Source organism: Macaca fascicularis, chromosome 9 (assembly GCF_037993035.2).
Source record: "Macaca fascicularis isolate 582-1 chromosome 9, T2T-MFA8v1.1".
NCBI classification, from domain to species: domain Eukaryota; kingdom Metazoa; phylum Chordata; class Mammalia; order Primates; family Cercopithecidae; genus Macaca; species Macaca fascicularis.
The window spans coordinates 982,308-1,000,709 of NC_088383.1; the positions used below are offsets into that span (position 1 = coordinate 982,308).

The 18,402-nt window shown below is 51.1% G+C and overlaps 1 protein-coding gene across 5 annotated transcripts in view; it reads right to left on the reverse strand.

Moving 5' to 3' along the window:
• Window positions 1–18,402, reverse strand: part of DIP2C (disco interacting protein 2 homolog C) — a 375,852-nt gene that overhangs the window by 315,090 nt on the left and 42,360 nt on the right. The window lies entirely within an intron of this gene.

The window sequence follows — 18,402 nt, forward strand, 5'->3', positions numbered from 1 at the left end:
CTGTTAAGTACTTTAAATGAAAGGTTAATTATACAGACTGGCAATTATAAAAAAATAAGGTAACATATTCATGGCATCATGAATAATTAATAAGAACTCTTTGGTTTCATTCAGACCAGGGATTCTGTGCTAATAGGCTCTCAGCTGTCTTGAAATAACGGTGAAATTTTAAAATTACTTTTGTACTTAAACATGTCCCCAAAGTGAAGCACAGCGGCTAACATCCATCGTGGTGCCGAGCAGTACGACCCGCCCTGCCATGGCCGACGCCCTGATTCCCGAGGGCTGCATCCCGGGGCTGTGCTAGTGCAGAGAACGTTCAGGAAACAGACCAGGTGGCAGGAGGGGGTCTTGTCCTCAAGGAACCTCACGTGTCTCGCTAGGGGGACAAACAGCAAGAGAATGAAACCGGCAGCCATGGAATCTGGACCACGATGCCCAGGCCTCGCCACGCATACCCGCTGGCTGGCATCTCCCTGAGACCCGTCTGGCACAGGCAGCAGCAGGGTCCGGCCCTTGGACCGCAGGGACAGCAGAGCAGGGCCATCAAAGTGGGTGGCATGCCGACAGTGGCTTCTCCGCAAGAGCTCCTGGCTCTCAGGGAGCTGAGGGCTCCTCAATGGGAAATTCTGCCTGAGCGCCAGGGGAAAGCGGGTGGGAGGCCTGTCTCCTCTGTCCCCGTCTCCTCTGCCCCCGTCTCCTCTGCCCCCATCTCCTCTGTCCCCATCTCCTCTGTCCCCATCTCCTCTGCCCCCGTCTCCTCTGCCCCCATCTCCTCTGTCCCCATCTCCTCTGTCCCCATCTCCTCTGCCCCCGTCTCCTCTGCCCCCGTCTCCTCTGCCCCCGTCTCCTCTGCCCCCGTCTCCTCTGCCCCAACCCTGGAAGGGGGGCAGATATCAATGCTAACTCTTGTGCTGACTCAATTAATTCAAACAATTCAAAAAACAAACTTGCTTTAAGTATTAATTTCCTAAAAAGAACTAAAATGAGTTCAAATAATTCACATAATTAAAATGATTTTAATTGTTAATTTAATTAAAACATCTCCATTTTCACAGCATCATGTACCTTGGTACTTTCTCCTTATTGCATTTCCCATCTTCCAGGGCAGGTTTCCTTCCACCCAGGGCAGCAGCGACTCTGGTGTCTCGGGTATTCCCAGGCTTCCGTCAGCCCCTGGGGGGCTTACAGTTCTGCAGCGGTCTCCATCCTCATTAATCTGCATAAGAACATCCGTCCGCAGGGATGACCTGTGGCCCCGTGGCCACATCTGACGTGCAGCTAAACGCTGGGCGTGTCGCCTGGTGACAGCAGATGACACAACTGTGGACAAGGTAGCACCTCTGGGCGCCGACACTCCTAATGGGTTTTTTACAAGACCATTCTTTAATGGGTGAACCCTGACAGGAAACACTAAAGATTGTTTTTAACTATTTTTATATCGAGACAAATCTTTGTCAAACGTTCACTCAATGTTAAATGTCACTTCTCCAGCCAACCCCTTTAAGAATACCTAAAACTTAAGACTGGAATGACGCTTTCAAACACATACTCTACTCATGCATTCCCGGGAGCAGAGAGCAGCTTAATGTTTTCACGCTACACAGGCATGAAGTTTGGCGAAGGCATTTTAATATTTTTACCTGAATATTTTCATAAAATCAAAAGATCATTTTCACTCTAATACTCTACTTAGAATCTAATTTTCCATTAAATAAATAGTCAATGTTCAGTAACCCACGTGCTGATAAACTTTTGAAAACTTTAGAAAGTATTAAGTATAATGAAAGATTACTTTTAATTTTCGAGCTGGCAAGAGCCTGTGTCAGGGAAGAGAGTTGAGATTGAAAAGATAAAAGCACAATTATTTTCTTAAAGAAAAGCGAAATTCATAAAAGAGACCACGTGATTCTATAAAGCAACACAGAATCTGTTTACAGAACAGGCAAACATGGACCACAAAACACCAGTGTTGCCCATGATGAAACAGTTAAAAGGAAGAATTCACGGTGGCCCAGCATAGGTCAGGTGTGGGAGGACAGAGTAGTGACAAAATGATCCTTCTTCTAACTTCCCAGAAAGGCACAAACAGCCCGCACCGTAACTGAGGACCACGCAGGCACCAGTATGAACTCAAGACGCCATGGCCAGCACCGTAACTGGAAACCACACAGGCACTGGTGTGAACTCAGACGCCACGGCCCGCACCGTAACTGGAGACCACGCAAGCACCGGTGTGAACTCAGATGCCATGGCCAGCACCGTAACTGGAGACCACACAGGCACTGGTGTGAACTCAGACGCCACGGCCCGCACCGTAACTGGAGACCACACAGGCACTGGTGTGAACTCAGACGCCACGGCCCCAACCGTAACTGGAGACCACACAGGCACTGGTATGAACTCAGACGCCACGGCCCGCACCGTAACTGGAGACCACGCAAGCACCAGTGTGAACTCAGATGCCATGGCCAGCACCGTAACTGGAGACCACACAGGCACTGGTGTGAACTCAGACCCGACAGCCCACACCGTAACTGAAGACCACGCAGGCACCAGTATGAACTCAGACCCCACGGCCCCAACCGTAACTGGAGACCACGCGGGCACCGGTGTGAACTCAGACGCCATGGCCAGCGCCGTAACTGGAGACCACGCAGGCACCAGTGTGAACTCAGACCACACAGCCCGCATCGTAACTGGAGACCATGCAGGCATCAGTGTGAACTCAGACCCCACGGCCCCAACCGTAACTGGAGACCACGCAGGCACCAGTCTGAACTTAGACTCCATGGCCCCAACCATAACTGGAGACAACGTGGGCACCGGTGTGAACTCAGACCCCACGGCCCGCCCCGTAGCTGGAGACCACATGGGCACCAGTGTGAACTCAGACCCAACAGCACCTGCCTGGGCTGCTCCAGCCACCACCAGAACCTGTTCTGCAGCTGAACTGGAAGCTGATTCTGGAAGGAACTGAGGAGCATGAGGACGAGATCCTTCTACCTCAACAGGGATCAATTTTTTAATGATTTCTTTCTTTTAGAAAACTGTTAATAAAATACTTTGCTCTAAAACGACCAGGATTTCAGCAGCCTCTACATTCCTTCATGTCAATCAAAGCTTAGGCACGTGGGTTACTTCATTGTTCGCGACACCCTTTCCAAATAAAACCCGGGGCCGCCTGTGTACCCAAGAGCCTGGGCACTGAGCATTCAGAGAAAACATCCAGGGCAAGAGTGCTAATGTCCCAGTGGTGAGGTAGAGTGGATGGGGGGAGTCTGAGCCACAGGTGGCCACGCCTCCCCTGCCTCCGGCCAGTGCCCACTGCTCACGCACTCCTTCCTCGGCCCATCCTGAGCCACGGGGCCCTCGCGTAACCAAGGCCACTGCAGCACCTCCAGGAACAAACTGGTCACAGGTGGACTGCTCTATACGCAGGGTGCAAAGATTGTTTTTAAAACTGCTCGGCTCAGGAACTTATCCCAGTAACAGGCTAGATTAAGAAAACTGACTAAAAACAGTAGGAAGAAAAACTCACTCTATCCACTGAGGCAAGAGAAATGCACACGGCCTCTGAAATAACTGCAGAGGAGTTTTCCTGGGTTAGGTACGCGGTGGGGTGACCCTACCCCATAGACGGCACGTGGTGGGAACCGAGGAACATCTCCGAATAAATGCGGGAAAATGCACTCAACTCCCAAACAGAGAGAGAAACTGCTTTTTTCCTTAAAAGCTTCTCTCTTTTATTCTCAGAAAGACTCTCTTTTGTGTCTTGACTGCTGAAGGGACAAGCCTGTCATCCCCAGAAAGCAGCCCTGGACAGTATCCAGATCCTACGGCCCTCAGGTCCACCTTGCCTACTGATGATCCCACATTACGAAACCTGATCATCAGAAAGAGCCTCCCAGTCCGCAGCTCACAAGTGGCACTTTATTCAGGGAAACGCTAATAAAAACCTCGGGCTCCGCGTAAATGCTGTCCCCTAGGTACTGAGGCTCCACACAGATGGCACACAGGGAGACAGGCCTCACCCCTTCCTGGCGCCCCCCGGTCTCTCCTGACATTTTATTAGCTGCGTTTTGTGGTGGTTTGTTACTTTTAACCTGCCTGTCCAAGGCAGCTGCACTAAACTACTTGTCCAGGGCAGATCCACTCATAATGACCATCAGCTCAGAGGTGGAAGTAGCACTGGAGAATGAGGCAGTTTCAGGGCACTACGATTCCCTGCCCTCTTTTCCAGAGATGCCAAGTAAGTTTCTGCCGTGGCTGATGATGTCAGCACTACACTAACATTAGTTCAACGGCAGGCCACCAATCAATACTTAATGAACAATGTCCTTAAGAGCGAAACCCCATCTCTACCAAAATACAAAAAATTAGCTGGGTGTGGTGGTGAGCGCCTATAATCTCAGCTACTGGGGGGCTGAGGCAGGAGAATTGTTTGAACCCCGGAGGCAGAGATTGCAGTGAGCCAAGATTGCACCATTGCACTCCAGCCTGGGCAACAAGAGCGAGACTACATCTCAAAAAAAAAAGAAAGAAAGAAAGAAAGAAAGAAAGAAAGAAAGAAATGATTCTAACAACACCGTCAACATCTTCAGTTCTTCCCAAGGGTAGCGTAAAATTCACACACACAATGTAAAGCCAATTAGATCAACATTCTGTCCTCACCAATCCATACCTAAATCCTTATTTCAAATTGGCCCCCAATTTTTCAGGATTTAAGAAGATTGAGAGGAATAACCACGAACAAGAAAGGTTTACGCAGACGTCAGTCTTCCCAACTCTCACTCAGGAACTCACCCCAAACTCCTCCTGTGGAATCAGCCTGGGTAACAGTCCCTGATGGCCGCACAAGAACAGAGGGTTCCACGAACCCACGACAGACCCCACCCTCCAGGCCCAGGCAGAGGAGGGAGGCGGACGGTCACGAAGCCAGAAAAGCAGGGAACTGTGATTCTTCTGACTTAATGCAGGCGATTGGGCCAAAAAACAAGGCACATCCACCTGTGAATGGGGTGAGCTCCCAGCTGGCTGCGCAGAGGCTGTAGATATGAAGGAACTCACTTCCCTGCACACTGAAGTGCATGAGCATCTCCACATCGACCGCACCTGGGCTCTGCTCGCCCCTCACAGACTAGGATGACAGTGGCAATGTCTGGACAGAATGTCAAGGACGGATGGACAGACAACCTGGACAGACACTGTACAGAGACCAGGGGCTAGGCAGGGGGAAGCGGCAAAACCTTGGGGCCAGCCAGCAGGGGCGAGGCCAGGAAGGCTCGGTGAAGGCCAGCATCTCCTCATCCAACAGAAGCAGAAGCGGCCACCCAGTGTGGGCTGCAGCTGCGGTGAAGTGGCCAGTGGGACACAGCAGGAGGCCGGGGCTAGCCGTGCCCCCAGCCCGGGAGGAGGGGCCCAGCTGCGGGCACCACCTCAGAAGCCAGCATCCTGAGCCCCCAGGGAAGGCGGGAAATTGCCCCTGGGCACTGGGCGCTCAGGCTGGAGGCGGTGAGACCTCGAGGCCCTGCAGTCGGGGAGGCGAGGGCAGAGGTGGCCAAACTGCAGCTCAGTGAAGGGCTTTGTCAGGAAAGGCCCCCAGAGGCTGCCTCACCAGCCCAGGGGAGGTTACTCCCGGCCCAGAGGCTCAAGAGGGCCCTCGGCGGTGACGCTTAACCTCGTCCTCTGACAGAGGACCATCGAGACAGAGTCACTCAAACCTCTGCCAAGCTCTGCACCCAAGTGAAGCTGTTACCACAGACACTGAGGCAGGCAGTGCTCATCTCAACTCTGTACAAGTGGTTTATTTAGCCAGTTGTCCAAATTCTTAATAACAAACCACACTAAACGTGTGTTTTCAGTATCACCTATGCTCATAGCTATGTATAAAACAACTATCACAAGGAAAACTAGGTGGTGAACCCAGGAGGAGGAAATCCCCACGGCCAGTGGAGAGAACACCAACGGACCGTTGGCTCTTCCTGGCTGAACCCAAGAGCGCTTGGCTGGGCTCACTTCCGTTCTAATTTCCAGATTTATTTTTACTTTCTCACATTTTCATTATGAAAATGTTCAGACATATTTAAAAAGTAGAAAAGCAGTATAATGAGTGGCCAGGTTTTCTCCACGTGCAGCTCCAACAACTGCTAACATTTCGTTAGATTTGCTTTCTCACTCTCTCTGTAGATCAGACAGAAAGACAGATTTGTTTCTTCTCTGGAGCCACTTGAAGGTGAGAGGCTCCTGCTGCCTCACCGAGTCCTCAGGCACACGTTCCCTAGGAATAAGGGCCCCTCTGCAGCCGCAGTACCATCATCGGCAGACAAGAATGATTTCAGAGCATCGTTGTCCAGGTTATGTTCAGGTAGCACAATCGTTCCGAAAACGTCTTTCTATCCAGGCCGCCCACCGTGCCGAGTGACTCTCCTTCCCCGTCTTCGTCAGGGACAGCCTCGCACCCCTTTTATCTGTGATCTTCACTTTTCGAGAGTCCGGGGCCATTGTCCTGCAGAATGTCCCCTACCTCAGAGGCATCTGTTTCTCGGGCCATCATTAAATTCCCTGCTATGCACCTCCATTCCCTATAAACAGGAAGTTTCAGTCTCAAGGCGCGATCACCTTCTGTCAAACGTTTCCCGGCAGCTTCCGGGTGAGGCTGCTGGTTCACGAGGGGCGCGAGCTCCTACTCCTGGTCACTGACGGCACGGCCGCGACCAGCACCACACCCCGAATCAGAAACGTCTGGAGGGGCCGCGGGCAGCCGAGACACCTCCCTAGAAAGTATCTGAAGCCAGAAAGTACGACAGAAAATTCACAACCTGCCTTCGTCCACCCAGGCTGCTCTAACAACACACCACAGGCTGGGCAGGGGCTGGCAAATGACCCAAGTTCATTTCTCACAGCTCTCAGTCTCAGTCTCAGGCTGGGAAGTCCATAGTCAAGGCCTGACAGGTTTGCCTGGTGAGGGCTTCCTGGTTCATAGACGGCGCTTCTCACTGGGTCCGCACACCGTGGAAGGAGCGAGGGAACTCTCTGTAGTCCCTTTTTTGAGGGCACAAATCCCATTTATGAGACCCTCACAACCTCCTCACCGTCCAAAGCTCCCCCTCCTAGCACCATTTCCTTGGGGGTGAGGATTCCAACTTGTGAATCTTGGGGAGACACAGACATTACAAAAGCCCATCACTTAATTTTTTTTTTAAGGCATTTTTGCTTCTACAAAGTCTCAAGATAAAATCAAAAGAAAGAGGTCTGAGTCAATCCACACAGTTCTCCCAAAAGGGCAAGTGATCAATTGCCACCACTTTTTATCCGAGACTCGCTGGGTGCCCCGGTCTGCATGACTGATTCTAAATCACCGTCCTCTCCTCTGCCACTCAGAGGTCAGAGTCAGTCCAGAGCTTAACACCAAGGCAGAGCTGACTGAATGACACCAGCTAATCCAGTAAGACAAGCCAAGACTCCTGCCCAAGTCCTAATCCCTCCCCCAGGGAAACGTGGAAGGGCCAGACGCCTGGCAGCCCTTCCTTCCTGCTCTAAAGCCTCAGAGACACAGCCCCGGCCAGGCGTGAGCCTCGGGCAACGCACGGTAACGTCAGCTGGGCACCGAGTCTGAGAACATGTTCTCAAGTAAAAATGAAAACAAGACTGCTGTGAAAAGTTCATGCTTAATCACCTCTGGGCTAAATTCTAAATGCAATGTTATTTCAGAGCTAAGTGGAAGTAATTCCTTAAAAATATATATGAACAGTGACTAGCAACCCGGGCGATACGTACTCAATATGTGTTTGATGAATAAATGAATTTTTAAAATTTATGGAAAGAGCACGCTCCATTTAGGAGAATTCTATTTAATTTGACATCCTAACTATACAGTGGCTCCTTTGTGCTGACAGCAGAGTTTGCTTCAGTTAACTCAAAAAATGGTAAGTCGCTCTAACAGGAAACCAAAAGGCTTTACAGAGAGTTAAATTATGGTGCCAATTCAACCGTGCATGGCAATTTCACCTTAATATTTAAATTCTCGAAGCACCATACTCAGAAAACAAGACATAACATACATAAAGCACCATCACCTAGAACTTGACAAAGTTTGACTGTGAGTTTCAAGAAAAGGGCTGATGAGGCCAAGAAGTTCCTTCCCCTCTCCCCTTACCTCCCATTTTGGTGACCAACTTAACGCAGAGAAATTCCTGTTTCAGGTTTGCACACATTGGAACAATCCTGGTATCTATTCCCCCAAGACACCAACAGGCTGAAGTCTGCAGGGTGCACATATTGAAAAATCACAGGAGCACTAGAGTGGTGGAAAGAGGTGCCCGCGAAGGTGTCATCCTTTCCAGGACAGGGTCTGATTCCGCCTCCGGTCCCTTTTGCAAAAAGCCATTGCTACAAATTCACAGCCACCAGGAGGAAACACGCAAAAGACCCCACTGCCCTCCTGGCTTCCCAGAAGGCCTCAGAAGGATGAGACTCGGAGCCCGCATGCAATCCTGGACCCTTCTTCCTGCATTCAGTTTGACGTGTGTCACTTGCTTGAGTGACGGAGGTCCCACAATGGGCACAAGGGACTCGTCAGGTCAGGAGGGTGCTGCCCGGCTCACGGTCCACACATGGGGACCTGTCAGGTCAGGATGCCCGGCTCACGGTCCACACATGGGGACCCCTCAGGTCAGGAGGGTGCTGCCCAGCTCTCAGTATCAGCCGCACATGCACATTCTCCACTGAAGCCACTGAATGAAGCCACTGCATGAAGCCACTGCATGACGCCACGCTGGAAGCACTTTCTGTCAGGTTTAGGAAGCTCATGTCCAAGGTCATTAAACGCATGGCAAGCTCGCCTTGGAGGCATTTTACTTTGCTTATGACAATGAAGCATTCTCATTGCACTGAAGAGAGCACGCTTTCTTGTCCACTGCCTCTTTGAAACAGGCATTCTGTGCCCGTTTTACAGATTACATCAAGGCCCTAATACACGTAGACCCTTGTCTCAGGTACACAGAAAGCAGCGGCATCACTAGAACGTGTTTTGGACCATGGGAGGAAGCCAAATCGCAGCATTATCCATTGGTGCTGCTTAAAGTGTATTTCCAAATGTGTCTCCCGAGCCCGGCCTGTGTTCACGGCTTCCGCTGACCACACGGCATCTGCTGGGCACTCTGCGCACTTTCTCCCACACCCGCCACGCCTGTGGGCCTGTGCCTGTCCCTCCACGCGTGAGCACCTACCACATGGCTAACGCACACCTCCCACAGGCGGCAAGTGCCTGAACATTCCCACGGCTGGTGGCCGGGTAGGCTCTACAGGACCCACAGACAGGCATGGCCGCCCTGCCCACGGCCACCAGAGGCTTTGCTTTGTCTCTAGAGGTGCCCTTCGATGGGGCGACAGGGCAAATGGCCCAGTGTTAGATAATTAAGACTCAGGAAATCACGGCGGCCTTACCTTTAGAACTCACCTGTCTCCCCAGCACTACATCGCGAAGGGTGGGTCGCCAGAGCTGGGGAAGAGATGCCCAAGGCTCCCTCTTGCCCTGACAAGCTGGGACACTGCTCCCCTCTGTTGGTTTCTCACCGCACCTCAATAAACTGAGCTCACAGCAAGAGGCGGGCATGGCCTGAGTAGAAACACACAGCAGACCCCCCGGGTGGGCACGACGGAGGACAAGGGTGCGCGCGGGGACGAGGGTGCGCGCCGGGAAGAGTGTGCGCGCGGGGTAGAGGGTGCGCGTGGGGAAGAGGGTGCACAGGCCCCGAGAACCTGGTGGCAGCAAGGCGGGTCAAGGCTGAACTCCAACAGAGGCAGCAGCAACGGTGTTGGGAAGTCACAGAGAAAGCACCACCCACAGGGGCTGCAAGAACCAGCAGCGACCCCAACCCAACGTGCTCACCAGACTGGGCACACGCACACGCTGTGGACACGTGTGAATATGTTCCAATTAACGTGATGCTACCTAATAATCAACAATGTTAACCCCACGACTTCATTACATGGCATCTGGCACATTGAGACTTTTTATTCTGTCTCTCTTCCTATACAAAGAAGTGGAAAATAGGTCCAAGATCATTCACAACAAATTATTGCTAATTGCAAAAAAAAAAAAAAAAAAAAAATTCCTACCCTCACCTTGGAGCATCTCAAGGCAACACCTCGTTCTTTGAGGTCACGGTTGGGACGCTCTCCGGACCCCTAGGTGGGTCTGCAACTGCAGAGAATCCCCAAATGGGCAGTTTTGGGGCCAGCACGGACACCAGCCATGCATCCAGGCAGGTCTTGGCAGGTTGCTCCGTGACCTCGGCTGGGTCACCAACCTGTTCCTGCACTCAGATCCCGCCAGGAACGAGGGCACCGGCCCGCACATCTCCACTCCCAAGGCTACATCCCCTGCGTTCCGCTGCACTCTGGGTTCCATGCCTTAGATCCCAGGCACCTTAAAGTTGACGTTTCTCCACCAGCCCTCATGAAGATGACGCTCAGATAACGTCCCTCCTCTCCCACCTGGTCAGTACCCAGGAAGAAAGGAACCCAGATCTCAGCTTGATTTTCTGCCAGTCCATCGAAAAAACAGCTGGCCAGCAGCACTGGTGCACAGCACTGCCAGGTTACCCATGAGGAAAACAAAGGGAAAGGAGATATACTCAAGTCAGCTGCGGCAAGTGCTTTTGCATCCCTGCTCCAACAAGGAAAGACAGGAGGCCGGGAGTATGGCTCACACCTCTTGTCCTTCCTTGTTGCGGCAGGGGTACAGAAGCATTTGGGGAGACTGAGGCAGGAGAAATGCTTGAATTCAAGACCAGTCTGGGCAACATAGCAAGACCAAAAAAAAAATACAAAAATTAGCCAGGTGTGGTATCGTGCCTGTAGTCCCAGATACTCAGGGGGCTGAGGTGAGACGATCACCTGAGTCCAGGAGGCGGAGGTTGCAGGGAGCCAAGATTGCACCACTGCACTCCAGCCTGGGCATCAGGGTGAGACCCTGTATCAAAAAAAAAATGATAATAATAAAAAGAAATACAGGAGACCACTAATAATTCCAAATAGTGCTAGTTACTAATTTGAAATCTTTTCCAGATATGATGAAGGAAATCATTTTTCTTCCTACACCTATTCTAAGGAAACGTTTCTATTTTTCTGCTATACAATTTGGTAACCTTCCATTTCAGATCCTGGCCTCTTTAAGCAGGACTTGCTGGTGTGCCAGCAAAGCAGCGCTCTGAAACCTCAGCATCCTCAGTCCCACCTGGAGGGCAGGTGAAGGATGCTGGGCCTCCATCTCCAAAAGTCACACTGGGGTGGGGCAGGTCTGGGGTGGGGCAGGGTTTGCACTTCTAATGCATTCCAGTCTAGGGCCACACCACCCTAAACACGCCCATCTCACCTAATGCATAGCAGAGGGAGAAGCCACGTGGGGCAGGTCACAGAGCAAGTGTCCAGGCACCAGGTCACCAGGTGTCTATTTAAATGCAAACCAGTCAAGCAGCTTAAGTCAAACAGGTTCACCCTCCTAACACATTGGCCAACACAGCCAGTGATAAATGTCACTGCTGTTAGACCTTCTGCTCACTGATGACCAGAGCAATGGCCTGAAACATCAAAGCTGAAGGGTGTGTGCCACAGTCAGGGCTCTGCACACCCCCGTCCCAGGCCATCGCACACGGGTGCCTTCACCGGCACTGGGGTCTCACAGACCAGCCCCACGCTCACACTTACTGGGACGCAAACACCCTTTCAGCCCTTCATGCGTCTGTACCCTATAGCAGTGTTCGAGGGAGGCTAATTTAAGAAAGAAATGTAATACGGATATCTGTGAACTCTTCCTCCATATCCACTGAGTGGCCGTCCAGAAAAAGAAATATTAAAAAAAAAAGAAGATTTAAGAGTCAAACACAGGGCCGGGTGCAGTGGCCCATGCCTGTAATCTCAGCACTTTGGGAGGCCAAGGCGGGCGGATCACCTGGGGCCAACAGTTTAAGACCAGCTGACCAACATGGCAAAATCCTGTCTCTACTAAAAATACAAAAATCAGCCAGGCATGGTGGCACATGCCTGTAATCCCAGCTACTTGGGGGGCTGAGGCAAGAGAATTGCTCGAACTGGGAGGCAGAGGTTGCAGTGAGTGGAGGTTGCAGTGAGCCAAGATCGTGACACTGCACTCCGACCTGGGTAACAGAGCAAGACTCTGTCTCAAAAAAAAAACAAAAACAGGCCAGGCACGGTGGCTCGCGACTGTAATCCCAGCACTTCAGGAGGCCAAGGCGGGCGGATCACGAGGTCAGGAGATCGAGACCATCCTGGTTAACACAGTGAAACCCCGTCTCTACTAAAAATACCAGAAAAATTAGCTGGGCGTGGTGCGGGCACCTGTAGTCCCAGCTACTCGGGAGGCTGAGGCAGGAGAATGGCGTGAACCCAGGAGGTGGAGCTTTCAGTGAGCCTGGATCGCGCCACTGCACTCCAGCCTGGGCGACAGAGAGAGACTCCACCTCAAAAACAAAAACAAAACAAAACAGAAAACACAGAAGCTCGTGGAACAAGTCCTTGCCCCACTCCATGTCAGCTGTGCTGTGCCACCCAGGAGCATGCCAGGCTCAGAGTCGTCCACCTGCCTTGCGTAAACGATGTCACTACTCGAATCACAGAGGCTGCGATTCCCTAGCCCTCGCCATGTGCATGTCACTCACAAGCAGGCACAGGGACCCCCACAATGCACAGGGAATCCCTCTGGCCATCCGATGACCATCCATTGATAAATAAAAAGCATTAATTCCAGCTGGGTTGCAGAGTTGCACACATCAATACTTGTTACTGTTCACAAATGTCCCACTTGAGGATGGAGTGACCTTACAGAATTGGGAAGAACTTCACAGACGTACGAGGGGTGCATTTAAGGAAAAAGTGTAAGGAAGAGGTGAGAAAATGGAATATGCTAACCTCTGTCTTTTCATCACCCTCTAAATCCTACGATTCCAGTTCTGTTCATTCTGCAGTGAAAAATAACAAGTGATTCACATTCAGATACAAGGTGGCTTAGGAAGCTGTGGCTGTTTTAAAAAGATGAAACAATTTAGAAGATCAGGATTCCATGAGCATATTTCTTACTTAAAAAGAGAAGAGACTGAGAGTTACACATCAGCTTGCCAAGGCTGTCCCGAAGTCCAGGAGCCCCTTAGGAGAACAGAGAATGTGCATCCTCCACAGACCAAGGCAGGTGGCTGGGCCCAAGAGTGGGGACGGGGAGGCTGCAGGAGGCTTGCAGAGGGAGCTGCCCCGCCAGCCTCTCGCAGATTCCTAATTAAACCCTGACAGCAGCTCTGTTTAGTGAATTTTCTCCTGGTCACTAAGAAGAGTGAAGCTGTTGAAAGCCTACAGCCAAGCCTCTGGATAACAGTTGAGATGTATTTTAGAGAAGGAAATCATCCTGTCACAATCCCAGACCTGCCCACAGCTGCAAGCACGTCCTGGGAGTGCGGCTTCTTGCTCTGTCAGCACCACAGCCCACCGTAGAGCCACACGGGTTCTGCCCAACGTTCCCACTTCAGAGAGTCTGGGCAGATGCAGCTGAAACACCCAGGGGGCAACCCCCACCCCTACTTCTCAAAAGTACATGCAGAGGGAGACAGAATGAAACACGGCCCCCAAACCTCAGATGTAGGGTTCAGCAACATGGCCCACCATAGAGCCACATGGGCTCTGCCCAACGCCCCCAATTCACAGAGTCTGGGCAGGTCCAGCTGAAACAGCACCTGGGGGGCAACCTCCAACCCCACTTCTCAAAAGTACATGCAGAGGCAGACAGAATAAAACACGGCCCTCGAGCCCCAGACATAAAGTTTGGCACGGGCATCTGTGAAACAAGAACAAAAGTCGCATGGGAAAGTGAGCACAAAAATGAAAAAAAATAACAGAATTACAGTGAAGATGGATGAGATGGGGAGGATTGCGAGGAAGTTGAGAAAGGGACTGAGGACCTGAAGGGGGACATAAGGGCTGGACATTCCCGACAAGGTAACAAACACACCTCTGGATGAGGTTGGACATCATCTTCATTATGGAAATAAAGGGGAAAAGCCTGAAAACATCAGTTTCCTACCAAGAAGCAAAAATCAAACTGGCTTCAGATTTCTCCTCTACAACACTGGGTTCCAAAAGATGAGGATGTGGCATCCGTGGGGTCTTGAGGGAGAGCTGGCACAAACGTCCCAGACCTGCCGTCTCCAGAAGCAGCTGAAACAGCCTCAGATCCAGCAAACTCTTGTCTTGAAAAATCTATCAGAGTACACCCCCTTATCAAAGGGACGCGTGGCTGCAGGGGTTGTGGTGTAAGGCAATTTAGAAATCTTACTCCGTGCAGACCCTAAACTTGGGAGGCTGCTGGTCACACCCTGGGAGTACCTCAGCCAGTGGGAAGCCCTGTGCCTCCTCTCTGCTCCATCTCTAATGGCAAGAAACATTTTACTCATAAAATTACGTTATTTCCAGTTTGTTAAATTGTATATATTAAGTCCATAAAGAGACTAAGAAAATGTATAAAAACATTGATGACTTCACGGTGGTATTATAACTAATTTTTAAACCAAACATGTTGTCTAAATTTTCCAGAATGAAAAAACACTCTTTTTAACAAAAAAGGTGCTTTTAAAGTCACCATAAACAATTATATATCCATCCTACGAACATGGTCTTAAAATAAAAAGTGAAGAGCAAAAACAGCAGAAGGAAGTGCATGAATATGTTGACAACGTTTATCTCTGAATGGGGGGGGGGCTGTTTTGCCTTCCATTTCCCTGTGTTTGAAGTGTCACCTCTGTAATGTAATAATAGAGCAGACACAACAGTCGAGGAAACACCGCTGCCCACTAGGACATAAACTGAGTCTCCTCCAAAATGCTGCGACCCCAACCTCTGATTTTATCTTTTAAATCAGCTCGGTTTTCTCCCCTAAAAAGCAGCATATTGTATCATTACTCTTTAAAGTTAGGTGACTTAACAGGCACACAGACTTAAACACCTTCTGGAAAGGTGATGTGTCAAGTTTAACTAAGATTTGTTTTGTTCTGAGAAGAGCAGGGGCACGTTCCCAGGTGAGGGGACTCCAGGAAACACTGGCTGTGTCCGATGGGCCCTCACCTGGAGAAACAAGCGCTCGACGCCTCCACTCTCCACCCGGACTCAGCAGGAAACGGGTGCAGAGCTGAAGACAGACTCATCTATAAAAACCCCAACGGCTGTTTCCAGGAGCTACTCACTGTCCCGTGCCGCTGCACCCTGCCCCCCTGTGCAGGTACCGGAGCTGCTGTCCAGCCTTCCCCAGGCTCTCCACGCCTCCTTCCACCCCACACCAACCTGCACCACCCAACTCCCCACCGTCTCTTACTGACCACCAGCCTCAACTCCCACACAGCCTGGAAACTGCAAAGCTGCCTGGCAGCAAGAGGGGACGGGCAGTGAACGCACCAGCCAGGTGGCACCTGCTCCCACCAGCCTGCAGGGTCACAGCGCCTGCCTCACGGAGCCGTCTTTAAGCACAAGTACAGCGGGAAATCAATGCAGCTTTAGCTTTACTTTGGTGCTAAATTAACTTTATAACACTTGGTTATAACATACATTAATTTTTATAGCAATTACTAAAATAACAACTCATAATGCATTCATTTACCATATTAAGCCAAGCAACTGAAAAGCCAAACACACAAGCAGAATTTTATAGGACGTAGTAGTTTTTGTTAGGCTGTCAAATTATTTTAAGCTCAAAATTAAAGTAATTAAATCTGTGACTCTCAACTGGGGGAGGTGGGCACACACAGAGAGGGGAAGTTAAAATCCTTTTTTTCTTCCAAACCTCACACAGACCCACTCGGCTGGTAATTTCCATTGCTGGAATTATATCCTGTTCCTTAGGTTAAAAACAACTGCCTTCGTGCCTATTAAAAATAATGTTTCTTCCTTTCCTGAGTGAATGTGAAATGAGCCATGGTGGCAAGGTAGGCACGAACAGAGGGAAACTGAGTCCACATCCACATTTGATGGTGGGTGAGAACAGGGGGAAACTGAGTCTACGTCCACATTTGATGGTGGGCGAGAACAGAGGGAAACTGAGTCCACGTCCACATTTGTGGTGGGCGAGAACAGAGGGAAACTGAGTCCACATCCACATTTGATGGTGGGCGAGAACAGAGGGAAACTGAGTCCACATCCACATTTGATGGTGGGTGAGAACACGGGGAAACTGGGTCCACGTCCACATTTGATGGTGGGCGAGAACAGGGGGAAACTGAGTCCACGTCCACATTTGATGGTGGGCGAGAACGGGGGAAACTGAGTCCACGTCCACATTTGATGGTGGGCGAGAACGGGGGAAACTGAGTCCACGTCCACATTTGATGGTGGGCGAGAACAGGGGGAAACTGGGTCCACGTCCACATTTGATGGTGGGCGAGAACAGAGGGAAACTGAGTCCACGTCCACATTTGATGGTGGGCGAGAACAGAGGGAAACTGAGTCCACGTCCACATTTGTGGTGGGCAAGAACAGAGGGAAACTGAGTCCACATCCACATTTGATGGTGGGTGAGAACAGGGGGAAACTGAGTCTACATCCACATTTGATGGTGGGCGAGAACAGAGGGAAACTGAGTCCACGTCCACATTTGTGGTGGGCAAGAACAGAGGGAAACTGAGTCCACATCCACATTTGATGGTGGGCGAGAACAGGGGGAAACTGGGTCCACGTCCACATTTGATGGTGGGCGAGAACAGAGGGAAACTGAGTTCACGTCCACATTTGATGGTGGGCGAGAATGGGGAAACTGGGTCCATGTGCACATTTGATGGTGGGCGAGAACACGGGGAAACTGGGTCTACGTCCACATTTGATGGTGGGCGAGAACAGAGGGAAACTGAGTCCACGTCCACATTTGATGGTGGGTGAGAACAGGGGGAAACTGAGTCCACGTCCACATTTGATGGTGGGCGAGAATGGGGGAAACTGAGTCCACATCCACATTTGATGGTGGGCGAGAACAGACGGAAACTGAGTCCACGTCCACATTTGATGGTGGGCGAGAACAGACGGAAACTGAGTCCACGTCCACATTTGATGGTGGGCGAGAACAGACGGAAACTGAGTCCACGTCCACATTTGATGGTGGGCGAGAACAGAGGGAAACTGAGTCCACGTCCACATTTGATGGTGGGTGAGAACAGGGGGAAACTGAGTCCACGTCCACATTTGATGGTGGGCGAGAACAGGGGGAAACTGAGTCCACGTCCACATTTGATGGTGGGCGAGAACATGGGGAAACTGGGTCCACGTCCACATTTGATGGTGGGCGAGAACAGAGGGAAACTGAGTCCACGTCCACATCTGATGGTGGGCGAGAACAGAGGGAAACTGACTCCACGTCCACATTTGATGGTGGGCGAGAACAGGGGGAAACTGAGTCCATGTCCACATTTGTGGTGGGCGAGAACACAGGGAAACTGAGTCCACGTCCACATTTGATGGTGGGCGAGAACAGAGGGAAACTGAGTCCATGTCCACATTTGATGGTGGGCGAGAATGGGGGAAACTGGGTCCACGTCCACATTTGATGGTGGGCGAGAACAGAGGGAAACTGAGTCCACGTCCACATTTGTGGTGGGCGAGAACGGGGGAAACTGAGTCCACGTCCACATTTGATGGTGGGTGAGAACACAGGGAAACTGAGTCCACATCCACATTTGATGGTGGGCGAGAACGGAGGGAAATTGAGTCTACGTCCACATTTGATGGTGGGCGAGAATGGGGGAAACTGAGTCCACATCCACATGTGATGGTGGGCGAGAACACAGGGAAACTGAGTCCACGTCCACATTTGATGGTGGGCGAGAACAGACGGAAACTGAGTCCACATCCACATTTGATGGTGGGCGAGAACGGGGGAAACTGAGACCACGTCCACATGTGATGGTGGGCGAGAATGGGGGAAACTGAGTCCACGTCCACATTTGATGGTGAGCGAGAACAGGGGGAAGCTGAGTCCACGTCCACATTTGATGGTGGGTGAGAACACGGGGAAACTGGGTCCACGTCCACATTTGATGGTGGGTGAGAACACGGGGAAACTGGGTCCACGTCCACATTTGATGGTGGGCGAGAACACGGGGAAACTGGGTCCACGTCCACATTTGATGGTGGGCGAGAATGGGGGAAACTGAGTCCACATCCACATTTGATGGTGGGTGAGAACAGCGGAAACTGAGTCCACATCCACATTTGATGGTGGGCGAGAACAGGGGGAAACGGGGTCCACGTCCACATTTAATGGTGGGTGAGAACAGGGGGAAACTGAGTCCACATCCACATTTGATGGTGGGAGAGAACAGGGGGAAACGGGGTCCACGTCCACATTTAATGGTGGGT